We start from the raw sequence: 14131 nt of genomic DNA, 5'->3' as shown, positions 1-14131 counted from the left end.
AATGATCCAGAGGTAACTTCAGAATGAGTAGAGGAATGCTGAGTTTTCCTTAACACTGTCCCTGTGGCTTCAACAAATAATATAGTCAGAGCTACAGGAATCTTGGATGCTGATAAGAATTCGTGCCTGGGGAAACAAGGTAATTCAGAGGGCAGAAGGAACAAGCCAAGTAAAAGAATTCCCACAGAGCCCAACAAATGACACTAATGACCTAATCAATACAATAATAAATTCAGATTTCCTCCACACATGGCCACTCAGTAGCTTCCCTAAAAAGTTCAGAAAAGCGTCGCGTTCCTTTCATTTAGATTTTTCTTACCTTTATCAGTGTACTGCAGCAGGAGCACCCCAAAGTTGACTCTCCATCAATCAAAATATTAGGCAAGTTCACCATATCAGTCCTTTCAAATGTGCAGGTCTGGGTCTATTTCACTGCCATGAACAATCACACCATTTGATCCCTGCCTACACCCAAGGATCTAATTTATAAATGACGACACAAGTAAAATCGCCCCATCCTTTCTTAAAACATCAAAACTAGTCTATGTTTTACAGCCAGGTCAAAGCAATGAGGTAACATTTTTCTGATGATTTTAGAAAAATTGATTTTAGAGTCTTCATCTCTTGCTAGATCATTTTGGTGCATCTCTGACTCTACCAATGGCCTTCTGTTGGACATAATTATTGCTTTTATCTGCATTGTGTACAAATCACAGGTCCACAGTGACTTCATTTGAAATCACTTCTAGGCCTGAAGGCCCCAAATTGCTCCTGGAAAGATGCTAAGATTAAACTTTCTACACGTTTTCTAGACCAATCTAGGAGGCCTAGTTAACTTTCTTTGTAAATGAACAACAGTGCTACAATCTCCAAGTGAGACACCATTAATAGATAATAAAATATTATGTGGAATTTCAGACACACATGGAATAATAAATCATCCATGCTCAGCTGTCTTTTTCCAGGCTCCCTATAATGTCAAGTATTACTCTCTGTGCAGAGGAGAGCACCTCCTAGAAAGTCATCTGGACTTCAGGTGTCCTCAGATGGCCCGTCCTCACTGAACCCTTGGCTGGGAATTGCTTATCAGTGTAGAGTATGGTTGTGCTGAAAATGAACTCCAATTATGCATGAACAAAATGCTCAAGATAACAGCCACATCATGAAAACATCATTAAGGCTGGGAGGGATCTTAAGGGGATGCTTTATTTATGTGAGGATAATGGCATCAAGCAAAGGTTGTGATAAGAACTAAACAAAGGACAAGCAAATAAAAAATTATGAACACCAGGAAAAAATGAATTAATAATGCTAGGCGCTTGACAAAGTGCTTCAGCCTTCATTCTTATGGCCATCCTATTTTAGAAATGAGGACGCTGATGCTAAAAAGCTTAAGAAATGTATGAAGTTGCAGGGTGGGATCTGAACCCCGAGCTGGGACCCCATATTCTCTTTACTTAACCAAATACTCTTGGTAAGTTTTCCTTCTCATCATTTCAATGTTATCTTGGAGCATTAGTCCTTATTTTCAAAGCTAAAATAAAATGTATACCCCAAATTTATAGACAATGCAATATACAACTGGTCCATGAATATTCTACAAAAAAGCCATGGAATCATAGGAACTAAACTGGAAGAGATGCCAGCTATTATCTGGTGTATTCCTGTTGCTTTATGGGTAACTTCTAAAAGTAGGTTCTTTCTCAGTGTTTCAGGGCAAGATATTAGAACATGAACCAGGTCTGGGGCCACATATCCAGATCTCTTTCTGCTTCCAGAAACCTAAATATTTATCTCTGCCAACAAAAAAGAACTGCATCCTTTAAAAAAAATCACCCTTCAGGTACCCAATAAATCAAATCTTTTACTCCTCTGAAGTTTTCCTATGACACTATATGTAATCCCATCTCCTTCTCATTATGGGCACTATTTTTAATCTATTAAGAACCTTTCCAATATTCTAAGTCTATTTTAGTTTCCTTTCTCAAACATGCAAATGTGGAACTGCAAAACAAACTCAAAGAATAATTAGCCTTTACAAAAACCTTTTTTATAATTCTAAACCTATTTGTTGCCATGATCTGATATGAACTTGAACTTTGCAGTTTGGAGTCCCAGTTCAAGTTGAATCAGTTGCCTGAAACTCTAATAAGCAATATTGTTAATGCATTATTTCATAAGATCAAAAAAGAATATAGTGTCTCATCCCAAGTCCATATACATCCTCTTAATCAGCTGACTCCTTTCTCTTGATTGAGAGCTTCTCAACTGACAGTTTTAGTTTCTGGTCTGACCATCATATGAACTTTCCCCCAGCAACTTACCAGGGGTGCTCATTCTTCCTTGCTTGTTTTCTGGAAACAGTATGGTTTCTACCCTTGAGATAACTCCTCTGGATCTTCCTAATTAACTTTCCCAGTAAAGAAATGTTTCTTCTAATTTGTCAAAATTACTTCATATTGCTTTACCATCCACGATATTGTCCATCTGTCATTATGGAGTTTTCTCAATCATTCACTGCATTGTTCTAACTGTTAAAATACATTTATCTTTCCCAAATGCCTATAAAATCCCATACAGCCAATTTCTCAAATATTTAGCACGAGACCTGACACATAGAAAGCCCCTCAATAAATATTTGAAAAACAAGGTTGAACAAATGGATAAATAACCATGGTATCTGGTGCAAACACAAGTCTTGTGTTCTTATGCAGACATAAGAGCTCAATGCTCCTCAATTCAGCTTGCATGGAAATCCCCCTGCTTTGACACAGTGTGGTCCAGAATATATTTTCTGATTTCCTGTGGAGAAGACCAGCTGTGTCAAAATCTATTGCTTCCTGCGTATTCCCAAAGCCTGCCACAGTCACGGAGAAGAAAAAGAATGTGCTCCTCGTCTCTCTAAATTAAGGCACCAGGTTTGGGTTTTCTTTGGGAAATGGATTGGGTGAATAGAAGTTCATGTGATCAGAGCCACACTTGACATACCTCAAAATGTAGGAGGTAAAAGAAGAAAGCAAACTCATTCTACCCTGAATTGCCTATCCCTTTCTTTGGGCTAGATTATTTTTCTAGAGAGGGGTAAACATGAGTCCAATTTTCAGTGACCCTGAGTGGATTAAATGGTTTGTCATTTAACCTGGTTAATCCTATTGCTGTTGCCCTGTAGCAGGAAGAGAGGGGCACTCACATAGAGCTTGGTTAGAGCTGTTCTGCGTAGGACAGGAAGAGGGGTCTGAAATTACCCAACTTGTCAGTATTCTCTTCCCCCTCTCTGCCTCACCCCTGCCTTCTAATCTAATGCAGTGGACTTGCCCTACCTTCAGAAGAGTGAATTCTTTCCCTACTTCCTGGCTCACCTTGACCAAGGTTAACTCCCCTCAGGTCATATCTATTAAACACAAGTTGTCTCTACTTCAGTGCAGCAATGATTGGGAATTGTTTGTGAGCTTGCCTTGGCCTCACCCCTCTCCATGTAGATGGAAGAGTGATCTATGTATTCAGTGTAAGCAGACTGGCGAAGTCCTAATCATTGCCTGAGATCGGAAGAAGAAACTTCTTTGTAGAGCCAACATATTTCCCAGGTCAGTTGCAATTTAAATGTAAGGGCATCTCTTTGTCCTCTTTTTCAGAAAGATGAATGTCCGATACACTTTAGCTGAAATTTTAGGGGGGAAAAAACACACTGAAAACTTTACTGAGAGCTGATTTTGAATCCTGAATATTAAATGCCATCAGCAATATAAAGGTCAATTTTTTAAGTCAGGAAACTGATTAAATATCTGCCACATGTAAGCAAGAACTGCTAAGGACAATAAAGAAAAATATATGTGGAAATATGCTTTGGGGCTAAATCACCCTTTTGCTTAATATGAGTTATTTAAATGACTTTTGTATTTAAGCATATGTCTTTTGATGAATTTATATATATATATAGATATATATATTATGTATATATATATATTTGTTGAATTTATATACATATATGTAACATATATATACTGTATATATAAATATATATAATTTGTCTACTCTTCCCTTTTTTTCCAGCCAATATTAGAAAGCAAAGGTTATAAATTTATAAATTTATTCTCAGGTGCCTTCAGAGAAGTTTCATTGGAAAACTTTCTGATTGTGCCATCCCTAAGAATGGCTGATGTTCAAATTATAATTTAAAAATGAAGTGCAATTAGCTGATGGTGAATTTACTGCTTGGCAGGGCTCACCTCCTGCTGTGCTGAACACTCATTGTGGCTCTCCATGTCCTGGTGGAGGAACCAACTGATTAAACCCCAATTCTGAGAGACGATTCCCCATCCTCTGGCCATTCGAACACCGGTGTAGAAGTGACTCACTTCAGCAAAACTAAGTGCAGATCATTCAGGATGAGAGGCCAGGTCATCTCCCAGTCCAAGCAGCTCACTGGGTGTTTAGCGACAGGAAGTGAGAGCCTGCTGTGGGGGTACCAGGCAGGGCGCCCACAAGCCCGCAGCTCCCCTTGCTTTCAGGGCTTGGAGGGCACTGAAAACTGCCTCCATCTCCCCTCCGTTCCAAAGCTGCTGCTGTCACCCAGTAGGGCAGGATTTAACATTACTCCTCCATGGGTTTGTGCCAGTTGGTTCTTCAGCCTCCCCTGTTAGATGGCAGACATTCACAAGTAAAATGTTTTGGAGAAGTCATATACCTATCTGTTCAGGATTTAGACAAATCTGGCAGGGTAATCCCCTCCCTGAGAGACTGAGGGGAGATAATGGCCTTCTTAAGCACCATGATTCCTGTACAATGCACACCTCCCAGATTAGCTGCTACACTGGCTTGGCCTTTGATATTTCATAGGCACAGAAAGAGTAAAGCCAGTCTCCCATTCTAACCATGCAGATTTTTATGGGGTGGAAACAGAAGAACACTAAATTACTAAAAGATCTTTAAAAATTAAAAAGAATTTGTAAAGGGAGGTTTGTCTCCTTTATGTAATGAGGTTAAATCTCTCTAAAGTTTTCCAGATGAAAAGATAATCGTTTCTTTATACTGAATAATTCCTATGTGCCGGGTACTTTGTTTCTGCTCCAATCCTACAAGGGAGGCCTTTAATTTGGGGAGAACGTTGATGCCACGAGGAGTTAACGAAATTGCTCAAATCACGTAACTAGTAATCTGTTCAGAATGAACTGGTGTTGTTACCCAGTTTAACCTGCTGAACCTGTGAAGCACAGACAGGTTTAGAGTCTTGGCCATAGTCACACTATTAGTTATTCAGACCCAGAAGCCAAACACCAGGATGGCTGGTTCGGGAGGTACATTGCATATTTATGAAGGTAAGTTTGGGGAGGTGAGATTTGGATACACCACCCTATAGAGGCCTTATGTCTCCAGACCTTTACTCTCAATCCAAATTTTGCACATTTTTATAACCTGCAAAGTCTCAGGGAGGCCCCTGTGTCTGCGGGAAAGCCTTCCTTCATCACACACAGCAGTGGCCTGCTCCTCCTCAGCTAAGCTCTGAGCATACCTTTGGTCTACCTCTCTGTTAGTTTTAACCTGACTTTTGATCGGAAGTTCCACTGAGTTCGACATATCTTAGCTTCCTACGTCATAGCTGACAAATGATGCAGACATGACAATCATCGTTCTCATAAGCTGGAAAAAATAAATAGAATCATAGTTATGGCTGCAAGGTCCTGACAATTAATTAATTTGTGATAAAACAATAGCCCTCTTGATGGGATATTTGCATCCTTGCCCTAGAAAATATATATATTTTGTCTGACACACACACACACACACACACACACACATATATATATATATATTTTTTTTCAAACGTATCAATTTTGTCACATTTTACTAGGTGTGCTCTCTCACCTCTTGATGCTGGGGGAAAACACACACACACACACACACACACACACACAAACAAGCCCACTGCCACCCATAGTTCCGGGTGAAGACAACAATGATAATAATAATTAAGGATGAAAGCTTCCCATTGTTAGAGTACTTAATTGTGTTTAAGCAGATAGCAACAGCACGTACACGCCACATGACGGCAGGCTCTAGGATAGAATTCTTCCAGAATTCTGTTAGTGATTATGTGGAAATTTCAAGGTTGCAGTAAGATTTTAATCTTCACAAAGGAAATATGTGCTGTGACCAAAGTTAAATCAGCACCAGCGTGGAAAAAAGGGCAGAATCATTAATACCAGCTAGTTGTTTGAAGTGGGATCTTTGAATTCATCTTTAATGCCATGGCAGATGTCTGATCATTTCCTAAAATTCTGACGACACCAGCATATCTAATTAAACTTAAAATAAACAAATATAAAACTATGTATTTAAAAGTGTTCACGCAATTGTTCTCATAAGCCAGAAAAAATAAATAGGATCATAGATATGGCTTCAAGGTCCTGAGAATTAATTAATTTGGCAGAAGTCAACAGCAATTTTAACACAATGATGTGCTACACTGGCTTAAAGAGCCATCATTTGACTATAAACCTTAATCTTCTTTCTCCAAAAAAAAAGAAAAAAGAAAGTAAAGTGCCATATTAGCAATTAAAAGCTTTGTTTTTAATACTCTCATTTTAAAAAAGATAGTGTTTTGAAGAAGCAATGTGTATTCGAAGCTTGCAAATGCTGTAGAAATCTTGGTTCTGTCACATACTCATGTAGAATCTACCCATTTTCTGTCCAACAGCTTTTTGATGATTACATTAAGTCAAATGCCAGCAATGCTGGGATTTCTACCAAACCTACATATTAATGTATATTAATCAGCAAAGTGCTAAGAAAAACATGCCAATGCAGAGTATAGGTATTTTCTCATCAATAAACATTAGGCGCTTCATGGGAGGATTTTAGCTTGTGGTTTTAGAAATGTTTTTACATAACTTTTGGTAAAAGTTGCAAAGACAATTTAAGAGCTTCTTATTTTCTTATTGAGTTTAGCAGCAAATAAAAGTTACGCAACCACAGCTAGTCCCTGATTGCAGTGAGTTCCGAAGCCCTTCCTTCACTCTCTGCTAACCCCGGGCTTGATTTTTCTAGATCTCTCTAATAGTGATGAGATCACCGGGAAGCAGCTCAAATGCCTAAACAATTAGGTAAGAGCTGGGCCTTCTGATTTACTTATCAAGGGATAACCATCAGACTTTTAGAAATCAATGTTCCAGCCTGTTCTCTGATGATCTTGAAATGTTTTGCCTCGATTGTTGGTGTTGATTCTCAATTTCGACCAGATGCAGATACGTCCACATGCATTTTTTCCCCCTTTAAGGTATGATTCTATGGACTAGAACGTTCTAAAGTGAGTATTGTATCTTGGCAATTAAAAGAAAATCTGCTAAATGTATGAGCACCATTCCTCTGATTTCCATTTCCTTATAGATGGCCCTTATTCTTATCTCAAGTATTTAGTGTGTAATAAAGAAGCAACCAACAATAATGCAAATGTAAGAGAATGCGTATCTGTTGTTCGGAATCCCAGTAACTCAGTCTGCTTGATTAGTCCCTGGGTTCCTATCACAGGGACTAATCACAGGGATGTTCCTATCACAAAAACTTATTTCTTAGCTTGGGTGAGTATCAGGGATTGATTACTGGGTTTATCTAGGTAGGTATTCTTTGTGAATATGTCTCAATGAAAAAACCTGTAGAAAAAAACACACCTGCATATTACGTTATGCAATTCTGCGTAGAAACAGTAACCACAGCATGCCAAGTACATCTCTACCAAATTTGCCAAAAGATGTGAAATGAGAAGTGACGTAATTGTTTTTCTGTTAAAAATCTTCAATCCTTCCTTTCAATTAAAACCATATTTTATTTACCTTAAAACCAATGCTATTATTTAGGGAAGTGAGGCTAACAAAATCTTAATAGTCTCTGTGTTAATCACGACGAATTTCTAATGTAAGAACTGCTGTATAATTTTGAAGTAGTTTGAAATGTGAGACTGTGATAGGACGCTTGATTTTCCAACGGACATTTATTAGTAGATCCTCCTGTCCCCTTTACCTCGAGAAAATTCAATGATTTTCTGTTGCTAGTTAAAATGAATGATTGTAAATTCCTTTAAAAATGTATAAATTTATGGCTGAGAAATAATTATGAGAGTGTACCTTGAATGAGACAACTTTGGACGCAATCTTTGGCATTTTAGGAAGTCGCAATTGTAATTTTATGCTAATAGATATCACCTGATTACTGAACTTATAAAAAATCTCATGTAACCTGTGGCACCAAGATGTATATTAAGCGGAGCTTATGACAAACTGCCGGAAGAAACTTCCTTGGGGGAAGTATGGAGAGGAATTTAAAACACTGCTTTTTCTGTGGCCATGGACAGTGATTAACATTCATTTCTTCTGGCAATATTAAGATCTGTGCTGGCAGCTAGAACAGGAGAGCGTGACATAAAGCCAAGAATTCAATTTTCAGGTAGAGAGTCAATTTGGTGTATTCTAGTCAAACCTTTTGTTTTCCAATTTCCTTTCGATTGTTCCAAATAAATATTCAACTCACTTTTTGGTTTACCTGCATAGTTATTTCCCAGGGCACAGATATGCCCCAGTAATTTTAGAAAAAGGTCCATTCAAAATGTGATATGGGCGTTTTATGCCTTAAGAAAATATCACCAGAAGATTTTGAGACCACAGATAACAATGTTGCCAAACAATAAAAAGCACATTATTCTTTATCAAGCATATGATATTAATGTATACAATTTAATACTTTATATCTCAGTCCATATCTAATCCTCACAGAAATGAAATGGCTGTGATGTGAATTCAAGTGGTCAATACTTTGAACATCCAGGGTCAGTTTAATCCAAAATCAGCAAAATCATTTTAAATTATAAGACTCCGAGTCACTGAAAAATATCAATTTATTAGAACTTGCCATAAATACTCCTTACAGGAAACTAACACTCAGAAGCCAAGATAGCTTGAGAAAAACAAATCTAGACACAGATACATCTCACTAATATTCTTTTCTACCTTCAAAAGTCCTTCAGCATTCACTTAGGCCACGGCTGGAAATCATTTATCATACTTAACTTTAAACGTTAGAATGAAAAATAAAAGAAAGCAAAATCAGCCGAAATGAAGAGAACTCTGGAACCACAGATTTCCTAAAAAATGAAACTCTTTGTCTAAAGAGACGAAGGGTATATGTTAGAAGTTCGTCATCACTGACTTGAAATATGTTCAGAACTTTCCAGGCGACATAATGCATTTTGAAGGAAACCGGTTATTTTTCTGATTAGAGATTCACAAATGTCTAAACACGCTACCACCTTGTGGTGCCAGTGAGAACGAGGCCGGTACTTACCATGGGAAGCAATGGCTTTCAATGTCGACATCACTTTTCAGCCCCATATTCTTACCTAACCAACCTTGTCAGAAAGCAGATCTGAATTAAACTAACTTACACAAATGGCTCATTTGCAATTTCCAACCTTTTGAACTCCCAACTGCCTCCCCATACGAATGATAGTCCATCATATTCACTTCTGGCTACCTTGGGTATTGTGTCTTCAGTGGCTGACTCATTCCACACTCTGCTCATGTAGCTTATCATTATCTCGTTCACAGACAAAATACACATTGAATTCAGATGAGAATGCCCACTGACTTGAGAATCTTAAGAAAGAGAGCGGCACTGTGGTCCAAACAGCATGATCACTAAGGAAAATATCAGAGCGAGGGTACAGAGTGCAAAAAAAATATCTGGAAGTACAGAGTGCAAAACGCAAACAATAACAACAACACATTACACTTAACTCCTCGAGATGTATTTCCCTTAGGGATTTTGCTTTCTTGTTTTTCATAAAAAATTGGCCAAATCCAGAACAACGTTGTACATCGCTCTAATAGCTTTGTTTAATGACAATGTGGCTCTCACTTTCTCACTTAACAAAACATCACGTTCTCTTATATTTATTAAGTTTTAAAACCACTGAGGCATTTGTCTCATTAGCTTTGCTCTGAACAAAGAAATAACCTGATTGTAGTATGTCATTAATATGAAAATGAACAACACAGACCTTTCTGAGTGAACATTCTCACTTTCTATCTGAAGACAAGTGTTCTGCATATATACAAACACTGCAGACAGATGACTTCTTATGTTTCACGCACGATAATATTAAGATACTCCCCCCTCATTATTGCACTCCAAAAATGATCAGTGCCATCTTTTCAATCTACATTTTTAAAGTAGTTACCCTTCAGTAAGATAATCTATTGTGCTTATTTCAAAGTAAGGAGACAGAACAACTCAAACACATTCTATCAAGTTCAATCAAAACTTCCTGCTTCACTCCGTTGACACAATTCTGAACCTAGCCTCCAACTTTACAAAAGAAAATGGAAAAAAAAAATTCACAAGGCAGAGCTTCAAGTTATCATAATATCTTAGGAGGATGTTAGTTACTTTATGCCCAAAATATTTTGCAAGCTCCAAACCCTTCACCAGAACAACATGTTAGGAATCTGCTATTATTTCCGCACTTCTCGCCACCCAAGAACCAGACAGCTTGTATTAAAAATAGTATTCAGGCAGGAACTCCCTGGTTAGCATCTCCCTTAAGTTTTAAGGCACTCGAATGATTGAGTCTTCTTTCTAAGAATCACTGAAGAGGTTTATGAAGACATATCAAACTATTCACGAAAACCAATTGATTTCTGTTAGTGCAATATATTAGGACTGATTACAATTACCATATCCAGCAGCCAGTCTGTACCTTTGCAGAGATCCGTCTCCAGTATCCATAACCACGCACTGCTCTGTTCCATCATGCTTCTCTTATTGCTGGGTGAGGTGCTTGCTCCTTCATTAAATAGCATTAAAAATAGACTGCACAGAACTCCCCGCCGGAGCATGCTCCGACGGGGCTAATGCCATAGTTCTCAGGGTAACTCTACTCAGCTGGGATCTGGGAGGGAAAGTCACCGGGAGATAGCAATTTGCAAATCTAATAGCACACACAAACCCTACTCCCTCTGAGCTGAGCACTGCCAAAGACATCAGCGTGTAGTGGCATTCAGTCACTGGGAAGCTGCAAGTCAATTTCAGGAGCTGTGTAAGTTTCTTTAACAATGACTCACCTAAACAACCTATTCTGTTAGGCGTTTACCTACAGCAACTCTATAGGATTTATGAAATAACGTAAGTCATGTCCCGACAGGGTAAATTAAGACATGTATGCACAGCAGTCAAAAAGTCTTGAAAATTAAAGCAAATTATTTTAAAACAATCAAACCCAACTCTTTTAAAGCAGTTCATCACAATGATAAGCAAGGACAGTCATAGGTTAGCCTTTTGTAGCTCTTGTGACAAGGAAGTGTACCCCTTAAAGAAAATTTTATAATATTCTGGCAGTTGAAGTGGAAAAATGATACGAAAGGAAATAAAGGTTCACACACAGATACGTACCTTACACATCCATATAAACCCGAAAAGAGTGCACGCGATCCCCGTTAGCAATGCAGCAGAAGCAGTTATTGCCAAGACGGTGGCTTACTCGGCTATTTGAACAAAACATAGCGAGAGCCCTCGGCTTCCAAACGACTGCCTTTTGTGAAAATGACACTGACTACGATCCTATGAAGACACGCAGGCTTGTGGTGACACAAACACGGAGGATCAAAGGAGCAGGTGCGTTTGTTTTAAAGCGTGCGGCAAAGGTCTCCTAACTTTCACCGTATGAAAAGATACTGTCCTGTCATCCCCATGTCTCCGCTTTCTTAAAACAATCCCAGCGATTTTGATCTCCAGAGTGGGTGAGGGGGAGGCAGGAATCCTTGGGATTCTGTTACTGTTTGAGCAGAATCTTGTACAGATTCATTTCAACTTTGGAGAACGCCAGGCTTGTTTAGAGAGGCTCAAGTGTCATGCCTACAGACTTAAAAAACACCAAATCCAGTGGCTATCTGCATCCTAAACACAGTCTCCTGAAAGTGACTATCTACCAGCCTTGCGCTGTGCTTACGAGCTCCCCGTCCCTATAACTTGCAGTTCCCTCTTTGTTTTGTTTTGTTTTGTTTTTTTCTTTTAGGCTTGGTCTCTGTCCTTACCCTGTATCGTCAGGAGGTGACCACGTACTGAACCTGAGCAGCTAACAGCAACCACATCCTCTCCAGCTCTATGTCTATGCATAAACAGTGAGTCAATTTCTCGTCTCAAGAAACTTCCTAAACACCTGTCTCATTCCATTCAATTCTATCACTAAATCTACAACCTGCCACAGAAGACATCGAATTTGGAGTTGGCCATGAAACACAGACTTCACACATGTAAAAACAAAGTAAACATCTAGTTTCCTGAGTCCTGCGAGTACAACAAACAGATGACAACTTTGTGCCCCGAGCATAGCTCTCTTTCCAGTGCAATCAGAGCCTTGCAAACTTTCTACCTTGAAATCTGCATAAATCACTGTAGACTTCTCTGATGAAACAATTGCCCTTTTCAGTCCTCTCCCAGCTTTCCAAGTCTGCCTCGTTTGGGGGAGAGGGAGTTTAAACCCCTCCTTTGACAAACACAACACAATACATAGGTAACAACAGCTTTCTACAAACACAAACACCAAGGAGAAATACAGACTACGAACAATTATAAAGAACAGCACAGACATATGGCAGGAAGGAGGAGAAACACACACACAAAAGGCATGCGATGTTCACGTGGAAGACCTTGGTAATTACCTTGACCGCACAGTGGATATCCCCCCAGCGTCTTGGTGCCTTGATTAAGTTTTTGGCTTTTATTAATATGATTGTTTTTCAATGATTGAGTTGGCTGGATTTGTTTGATTTAGCTTGGCTTTTTTTTTTTTTTTGTCGATTTATTTAACTGCTGGTTAAAGGAGGTTTTTACAGCCTTGGCAGCTGCGATCCTGGCAAGGCTGTGGCGACCACTGCTATGGTCACGCTGGTGGTTCCAGCTGGCGACCCCGCACCCCCGCTGCTGGCTGCTGCTCCGGACACGCTCTGGGGGCGCGCCGCCTTCTCTGTCGGAGTGGCTGCTGGGACTGAACGTGCCCCCACCTCCTGTCTGCCAGTCTGTCCCTTCCCGTCTGTCTGTCTGCCACTCAGCCAGGAAGCACAGCGCGGGCTTCTGGCTTTCCTGCGCTCCGTTCTCAGAGCTGCGGCTCTCGCTGGCGGACCGTGCCTGAGTGGGTCTGTCTGTTCCTCTCTTGGTCCCACTAGCCATGCAGGGTCCCTCTAGCCATCTTCTGGGCGCGCACCTCTCTCCGAGCCCCCCAGCCTCTCCCTCGGACAGAGGAGGGCGTCTGCAGGGGAAGGAGAGCGCGAATGCGCGCTCTCTCTCTCTCTCTCTCTCTCTCTCTCTCTCTCTCTCTCTCTCTCTCTCTCTCTCTCTCTCTCTGCCTCTGCCTCCCCCCGTCTCAAGCTAACTGCTCGCACCTGTCCATGGCTCCGTCACTATCAGTCCCACTCGGAGCCAGCCAGCCCCGGTCCGTCCCTCGGTGCCACAGCCCCTACCTCTCCGCCTCCTCCGCCGTCTGCCCGTCCGTCCGCCGGCCGCCTCTGCCCTCCCACGCGGCTGGCACTGCCCCGGGGGGCGGCGCCCCGCTCCCTCCGCAGCCCCTGCGGCGTCCGGTCCCGCCCCGGCTCCCGGCGCTGCGCGTGTGGCCGGCAGCCCCGAAGCTGCTCGGGGGGCAGACCCCGACCCGGCCCCGCCACGCCCGGGAGCTGGCCGCTGGGCGCCGGATGCCCGAGCCTCTCTGCCCCGGGCGCGGCCGGAGTTGGCCGAGTGGGAGAGCGGGCACCGGCCCGTGCGCCCGCCGTGCCATCCCTGCCCCGTCAGCTCTCCGCCAGCCCCGAGGCTGGAGACAAAGCGTCTGAGCCCCGCGCGGCGCCGTGAGCATCATTAGTCAGAGAGAAAGCTGGCACGCTGCCCCCTGCCCCTCCACGCCGCTCCCCGCTCCCGGCCAGTGCCCGCGCCCCACAGCGTACCGCTCCCGGCGCCTGGAGGCTCCCCGGACACTTGGCCCAGCCTTGCTCAGCTGCTCGCTCTGGCGCTCACTTTCCAGGCCAACTCTGCAGAGAATACCCCACCACCACACCTCACTCCACCCCAGGAATCCGGAGCCTCAGGGCTCTCGGGGATT

General features: G+C 41.5%; 1 protein-coding gene across 17 annotated transcripts in view; it reads right to left on the bottom strand.

The window, feature by feature from the left end:
* The window catches only part of ARPP21 (cAMP regulated phosphoprotein 21), a 142099-nt gene extending 128400 nt beyond the window's left edge, over nt 1–13699 (bottom strand). For 3 of the 17 annotated variants that reach the window (XM_059664223.1, XM_059664225.1, XM_059664227.1), the window contains exon 1: nt 12705–13381. The gene's annotated coding sequence lies outside the window, so the exon portion shown is untranslated. Of the gene's footprint in view, nt 1–10744; nt 10892–11436; nt 12224–12704; nt 13389–13424; nt 13447–13502 lie in introns of those variants that run through there. The other 14 variants (XM_059664220.1, XM_059664226.1, XM_059664228.1 and 11 more) reach the window with 10 other exon arrangements.
* Between the last annotated feature and the right edge of the window lie 432 nt (nt 13700–14131).

The sequence above is a fragment of the Myotis daubentonii genome, chromosome 14 (genome assembly GCF_963259705.1).
Source record: "Myotis daubentonii chromosome 14, mMyoDau2.1, whole genome shotgun sequence".
Lineage (NCBI taxonomy): Eukaryota > Metazoa > Chordata > Mammalia > Chiroptera > Vespertilionidae > Myotis > Myotis daubentonii.
This window is presented reverse-complemented; position numbering and strand designations above follow the sequence as displayed.